A 6,000-nucleotide genomic window follows, 5' to 3' on the forward strand; every position below is an offset into this window, starting at 1 on the left:
CACTGAAATAAATTTTGTTGTAGAAACTACCGATTCCATAGTAAAATTACTAACCGTTCCTATGATTCTCAACCGACAGCTATTTCCTGTTAATTCCACTAAAACACTGTCAATTTAACTAGCAGTGCTGTTAACATTACCAAAAATAATCTAAATTTAACAGCTGGCCATTGTATTTTTAACCATACCGTGTTGTAAGATGCGTGTCCAAAAAAATTGACAATGTTTTGTTGTTGAGGCGACTACGCTTTTAGTCAAACTTACTGCAATGCATTGTTACTTCAATCATATTTCAGTGAACTTAACAGATTTTGTTGTCGGTTAAGAATCATAGGTGCGGTTAGTAATTTTACTATGGAATCGGTAATTTTCACAACAAAATTTATTTCAGTGTATGGACATACCACAGACAAACGGGCGTAACACTCTAATATAATAATTTAACGATCAATTTCAAAATTTAATAGTTGGCCAACTAGGAGGGTTTACTGGGATGGGGTACAAGGGGAGTCGAAGATTGTGCAATGAGAAGCTCGTTTGAATCCCAAGATGGCCACAGCAATGACCGACTTTCGTACCACCTCATGATTTCAAGCGCGCAAATATCATAAAAACTAAATTATGTTCCAAACCGGATCTTCTTATTTTAAGCTTACTGCATGTGAGCAAGTCCAAATCAAAAATTCGCTATTGTTGGAAGTTTATTTCTTGAGGTTTGTGCATTTGAAGTTCTTGAGCAATGTTGAACTCCTATTCCAAGACGTATTTCCTCAAGGCGAGTTTATTGTTGATGTGGGATGGAGTTTAAGTGTTTCTAGGAACTCTCTTGATCATTAGATTTACTAGCATAACTTCCCTTAAACTCTACTAAAGCTCTCTGAAAGTTCTAGGAACGCCTTACAACGGTTTGAGACGTATAGAAACCCCTCTGAGACCCCCATAGACATCCCTCAAACGCTACTGTAGCTCACTGAAGGTCCTTGAATCACTTCGAAACAACGCCCTAAAACGCTTTGTAGCACCTCATAAAACCCGTAATCTTCCCTTAAAACTCTACTGAGCCTAAACCCCCCCCCCCCCCCTGAAACACCATGAAACGCTTTGAGATGCCTTAATCCCCCAGAAATCCTCAGGGTCTTCCCTTATAAGTGATGCCGCCATTTGAAACTCCTTGAAGCTTTCTGAAATCCATTGAAATGCCTTACCACCCCCTTTACAGACACCCTAAAGCTCTCATAGAAGCCCCCCTGAAATCTCCAAAAAGCTGTTGAACCTCTTCTGGAACCGCTCGAAAGCTCTCCTGCTAATCCCTGAAGTGAACCTCATTTGAAAGCAGTGTTGCAAAAAATCAATTCATTCATTTGACCACTAACCAACCAATCTGTTCGATCATTTTTCCTTCTAGTTATGTTCAAAACGATTTCATTCAATAAGAGCACCTATCAAATGAGAAGCGAATCCTTGTCAATTGAATAAATTGTCACTCGAATGAGTAGCTTAACTCGAAACACGAAAAACCCCGAAAAAATCCGCCAGACTGAAAAAATGTCGAATGTCGGGTCAAAGTCGGGTCAATTTTTATCGAATGTTGGGCCACTGTTGGACCAACATCGATCAACTATTGGGTCTAAGTTGGGTTTGGTGGCCAAAATAAAAATAGGTGAATGATAGGTTGATGTCGGGTTTGACGTCATCAACGATGGTAAAAGCTTTGAACCTACAACACCACACATTTATGCTTCCTAGCTGGGGCTCAATTAAATGATATGTGCCTTGACTGAGGCTGGAGCTGATGTCAATTGAATGATCAGAGGCTATTCAATCCACTTATCCGCGAGCGGTAATGGCGGCGGCGGGCATAATCAACCGATTCGAATTTTGACGTTTCTTGGGGATCGCAATCGGTTGGCGCCACCGAACGGTGGGTGAAGAGGTGAGGAGGAGAATGAAACTGTTTTGACTTTCCCCCAAGAAACGTCAAAATCCGAACCGGTTGAATATGCCCGCCGCCGCCATTACCGCTCGCGGATAAGTGGATTGATATTCCGATAGTAAATGGAAAAATGAGTGGTTACCATTCTCAATTTCAGCTTTAAATGTCGGTTGATACTGACACTTCGCACCACTGTTTGAAAGCCCCGGAAATCATCCGAAACCCTCTGAAACGTCTTACAATCTCTTTGAAACTTTCTTGAAACCTTATGAAATTTTCCTGGAAGACCCTGAACCCCTGAAGAAATGCAAAATAATCTTTCATTCTTGAAAACCGATCAATTTCTCAAAACTTTACGGTACCGTACCGTGCCACCCGTTACCACGCGCGCGTCTGTCAATGGGGGGCTACTCACCAGAGAGACATATATTACATTTATGCAGAAATGTTACACATATTATTGAGGAAAGTGCTTCGGTCGGTGGTGGAAGTGAGTAACGGGAATGGGGGTTCCATCGCGGTAGGCGGACGTGTCGTTCCGTATCCTTTTGGCCCCGAATCTAGTAGGCTAGGCAGTTACAGCACACGGTGTCAAAATTTCGATTATTATCGAACTTTCATGTACCTCGGATTTTTCTTCATAGAATGTTATAATTTCGGCTATAATGTATAAATGCAAAATTTGAAAATATTCTATCGGGGAAAATTTGAGTTAGATGAGTTTTTCGGTATTTTCCATACTAAAAATCAATAAATACTATTTTAGCCCAAAAAAACGTCCCATACAAAATGTATGGAAAAATTTTCGCCGATGAAATATTTTCTAGTTTTCCGATTATGAATATATAGCCGAAATACTATTCATTTTCGAAGAAAAATCCGAGGTACATGAATGTTCGATAATAATCGAAATTTTGACACCGTGCAGCACAGCCCCGTCATCATCGTTGCCGTATTGCAGATAAGAGGGCGCATATGTTTCAACGACGACCGACAACGACGACGGCAAAGGCTTTTTCTAATGGGGCAATTGGGGGGATATGGGGGAGGCGGAGGACCAAAGCCAATCCACACTGTTTGGCATATACGTGCGTGGTGAAAGGCTAAAAAGCTGTATAGTTTCGTCGAGGGACTGTTTTTCGGCGGCGGGGACGAGGCCTAAAGGAAATTAAATGTTTTTGTTGAAAACGGCTGATGAGTCGTCGAAACGTACAATGTGTGTAACGACGACGGGTTGGATGGTGGGATAGGAGCGAAGGGATCTTGAAAAACTGTACAAGTAACAGTCTAGGGTAGGGTTTTTTGTTTCCTGGAAGATTATTCTCGTTTTACACTTTTTTCTTGTAGACATTTTGGAATGAGAAGTACAATAAAACGCTTTGTGCAGATTACTACAGGGAAGGATTATCAGCAATTATCAATAGTCTGTCCACGTGGAAGAAAAGGAGACAATAAGGGTGTTGATACGAGATCTTATATAGCATAAGAAACCTCGGAGGGATGATTTGGTTAAGGTGACGAAATGTTTTTGTTTTTAATTAAATAATTTCACGTATGCTCATCAACTAGAGTGAGATAGGGAGAGAATGTGTAATTTAGTATAATAGCTGCAATGAAAAGTGAGAATAATAAAAAACATATCACAGTCGACACAGGTTTACAAACTTGGAAAAAACGTTTGAAGCAGGGGAGTTGAAAACGTGACAATAGAGCAAATAGCAGCTCTAGTCAAAAGTCTGGTAAGTTTTATCCTAGTTCTTGAACTAGTAGATGTTTCTGGAAAAAAAACTGTGAGATTCTCTTAACCTTCTTCGTGCATTAGCTTGCGCTCACCTCGCTGATCTAGTGCACGTTTAGGCTTCATAATGACCCCAATGCACGACTAGGGTTAAAATCTTTCTTGCAAGAATCTTGTGTAAGCTGACGATAATTGTCAAAACCCTAACTATGTTTGAAGAAGTTATAAAAGCATGGAACTGTCAAGAATTTCCGAACAAATTTTTGTTTGGCCTACCTGGACCTACGCACACAGGTCCAATTTTGAGAAAAGCTGGCAGAAACTCAATTTTTGAACTTGTCTCTAATGGGTTACAGTATATCGAGCTCTCGTCTATTATTTCATGAGCATTGCATAGCTCTTAAAGAATTTGAAAATATTGATTTTGTATCTTGTTACGGCACTGAATAGCTGCTGATGGAAAAAAGCTGAATTTTTGATGAAGAACATAAACAAGTTTAACCACTAGAATAGTCTGTTAATATGAACAATTCAACTGCTTCCAAAAGTTAATGCAAACGTTATTGTGTATATTAGGAGTCTGTAATGGAGAAAGAGATCTAAATAACTCTTTTGGCTTCAAAATTGACATCATGTTATCAAGGGCGTAGCCAGCTTTTCGGTCAGGGGTCAAGCACCCTTGGAAAATACTTGCTTTCATAACTAAACGCAACTCGATGAAATTGAATATAATAACATTAAATTCTAAAAGCAGTATTTAACCCTTCGACAGTCACGCTGTTGTATTTTGTGCAATACGTTGAAAAAAGCTCCCAAGTCAACCAGTGATCGTATAAGATGTTGCATAAAATGTTAAAGTGGAGGCGATATACGGACATTTTACATGCGCCTAAATGGAGGCATGCACGCATATGGCCTCCACTTTATCATCTTATGCAACATCTTATACGATTACTGGTTGTCTGGGTCACCTGTTCTACACAAATCAACGTGGTGCTGTTGACGGTGGACAATTTCTTGAAGTTTTAGGATTTTAGGATTACTCGGGCATTGTTACTTTTGGACCTAAGATTTTTTCTGGTGATATCTACAAAACATTCGTTAGAAGTTATAGCTGAACTCTTTTGGGAATTACCAACTATTTTGAGAATCAATCCAGAATTTTCTTTATGATTTCCTTAAACAATGTTTTCCAATACAACATAATGGTAACCCGTCCGAAGATTTTTTTAAATGTCTACATAATATCTTCTATGACTAACTGAACTTCTTTCAGTAATTAATCATCCAGTTTGTATTTGCTTATTGACATTCTTGGACCTTTATTCCTCTAAGAATAAACCTTCAGTTGAATTGTTCCGAGTACATCCTTGCCGGATTCTCCCTAAAGATGGTTTTACATACTCATATACTGCATATACTATTCTCAGAGCATAATCCTATAGAAATGTCAATTGACGTTTTCCCGGATGGATTCTTGGAAGAATTTTTGAAAGAATTCTCATAAAAACCACTATCACTGAGGAAACCCTCGAATTATTCCTGGGAGAATTCCTTAAAGAAATGCCTAGAGAAGTTCTTGAAGAATTTTGCTGCAGGTAGTTTTGGAGAACTCTCAAATAATGGAATTTTTGAAAAGATCCTGGAATTTATTCAAAAAGAAATGTCTGGAGGAATTTAAGAAGGAATTCATAGAAAAATTCATGGTGCATTTCCTAGAGAAATCCCTAGAGAAATCCCTGGAAGGATTCCGAAAGAGTCTTTCCTGAATGAATTCCTGAAGGATTTCCTGGAGAAATGTATAAAAGCACTTTTAGCATGTGAGTTCTTATATATTTAAAGTAAGTCACAGTGATTTTTACATTCTACATGTGTTTCAGATTCACTGAAGGACTTACTGTCTCGCTTATTGTAAGAATTGCTAATGGAATCTCTGAATAAACTTCTGAAGAACCTGCTGGAGGGATTCCTGAAAGAATCCCTGGATAATTTCCTGCTTCCTGTATGCATCCTTTTTATCTTCCAATACTAGTCGGTAGAGGAATTCCTCTAGAAATTCTTGAAGTAATTAAAAAAATCATCCGGTAATTCTGGAAACATTTTTGGGTACATCCTTGAAAGAAATGATTGGAGGATTTTTGAAATTTCTAAAGGAACTCCCTAATGAATTTTTGAAGAGAAACTGAGAGGAATTTCTGAAGATATCACTTCAGGTATTCCTAGAGCAATCCCTGGAAGAATTACCGGAGGAATTTCTGAAAGTATACCTGGAAGAATTCCTGGATAAACTCTTAGATGAGACTCAGCAGGATTTTCTGGAATATTTCCT

Source organism: Aedes albopictus, chromosome 3 (genome assembly GCF_035046485.1).
Source record: "Aedes albopictus strain Foshan chromosome 3, AalbF5, whole genome shotgun sequence".
NCBI lineage: Eukaryota > Metazoa > Arthropoda > Insecta > Diptera > Culicidae > Aedes > Aedes albopictus.